Here is a 2,362-nt window from a genome sequence, read left to right as displayed (position 1 = left end):
GCAACAGGCATTACACCGAATAATTTTAAAACCACATCTCGCACAATTACAACTAAACCCAAATATACACCAAGAAATACAAAAGGCGGTTATATTAAAAACATGCAACATAACCAGAGCCTTCCTAATATCAGAAGATTTAAGCTGTCAGATCTGGCAAGAGTCCTGTCTGACATGCTGATATGCCCGAGAAATCGGAGAGAAATAATAAAAAAAAAAAAAAAAAAATAATAATAATAATAATAATAATAATAATAATAATAATAGTAATAATAATAATGATAATTTAATAATACAACAAATGCTAAATATTACAATTTGATTCCGCGTGACAGTAAAAGTTTAGAAGATTTGATGAACGGACCAGTAATAAATGCACTTGGTCTTAAAGCCTTTCATAGTCGACAATCCGACATAGTTTTCAAAAATGTTGGGAGAGGATTTCATGAAACCGGTCGTCGATAAAGGTAACTCTCTTGCACACAATTGTAATACATTGATATTATAACATTAGCACTCAAACTCTAACAATGAGATTTTGTGTATTTGCTGAGATAATAATAGTTGTTATCTTTTGTTAATCCCAAGTAGATTATTTCACAAAGATACGCTTTCAAGCACGGTAGAAAAAAATATGTTGATTTATCTGATCAAGAGTAAATTAGATATGATGAAAAATTTAAGTGCATATTATTAATGTAATCTTCATAGAGCTAGATAAAGATGTTACTTCACTATTATGAGAACCTAATATTATTGTATCTTATAGTGGAATTTTTACTGAACGAAACTAATATTTTTATAGCCTAAATTCCTCAACTAAGAGTCCTCTGGCAATTTTGTATATGCTCTCGCACTCCTGAGTATAGCGATCACAACCTTAAGGGTTATGACGTTGAATGGGCTCACTTTCACAAGTCCTAAAGATTAGGATATTCTCTTCGTGTCCCTTGTGAATTTTTAAGTCCTTTGTCCAATGTGGCTTCTAAATCCTTAGATGTTAAAGATGTGTCGTCGTAGGCATCCGGTTGTGAAATAGAAAGAATGCCCCTTTGTACTGGCCTAGCAGGGCGTATGCACTAGAGCTATGAGAAGTGGGGATGCGAGAGGTGGGAGTAACTGGAAGAACGTTTCGATAGTCGCTAGTATCGATGCTCGTAATGAATATCGATCTATAGTTTAGATCGATAGAATCGGACAACGCACGATTTAACTATAGCTAATTACCGTACGATCATTTCGAATCGTACATATTAATGGCTTTGTATACACTGGACAAAATGGACCTCGTCTTTGATATGCTAGGTGTGAGTTTTTTATTCGTACTATATATTTACTCTACATTTCTTTTATTTTGAAATAAATGCTTGAATGAAATTAGAAATTTATAGGCACAGTACTCTGGATTGATAATGTGCATTAGATAAATTCTTACAATTGGCATAAGGCTAAAAGATTTTCATTGGTTTCTGATCATATTATCGAAGGTTACTCTAAACAATACGATAATTTTGGATTGTATTGGGTCAACAGAGCAGGACATATGGTATTATATATATTTTAAAAAACATTTCTTTAAATGTATTTGTCGATGATAAGGAAACTAATCTAATTGCATCGTGGTATCTAATTGCTCACATATTTTTTGTTTAAAAATACAAAAAATATATATTTGAATTTTTACGATTTAAATTTTTAAATAATTTTTTTAATTATAAGAAAACTATAAAAATACTAAGGGATATTTTTATGAATGCATGTATGATTCTTTTTTTTTTTCTTATAGAAATTAAATTATAAGTGATATTTTTGAGAAAACCCTACAGAAATATTTTTACTCCTATATTTTTTAAGAACTCAAATAACTTAGGTTGAATTAATTTCGCAATTATCGACTCAATTATTAAATATAAAACTTTCAATAAATAATAAATTTCAGGTACTAAAAAACAATCCTGTAGCTATGGCGAGAATATTAAAAAATTCGACAAATAATGCAAACGCTAAATAATTTTGATAATTGTATGGAATACTTAAATAATCCTTTCACCCACGGTATACTTTAATAAAAATATTATTAAACAAGATTGAAGTAAATGAAGTTCTTAAGATATTCACGAAGAAAAAATGTTTATTACATACAAAATGATTACGATAAAGAGATTAACATGCATATCTATATTGTTCAGAATCATATTAAAAAACCTCAAATGAAAAAAAATAGCCGGACGACATTTAATGATCGAAAAAATTTCTTCTCAGATAATTATTTAAAAGATTTCAAGATTAAATTGCTTATTACAAACTGAAATGCTAAGATATCTTTTGACGATATTACTGTGGAATATAAAAAATGAATAGA

Source organism: Polistes dominula, unplaced genomic scaffold, assembly GCF_049000335.1.
Source record: "Polistes dominula isolate Pdom_NZ unplaced genomic scaffold, Pdom_raw_medaka contig_540, whole genome shotgun sequence".
Classification (NCBI taxonomy): Eukaryota; Metazoa; Arthropoda; class Insecta; order Hymenoptera; family Vespidae; genus Polistes; species Polistes dominula.
The sequence above is the reverse complement of the archived record's forward strand: the minus strand, read 5'-3'. Positions refer to the sequence as shown.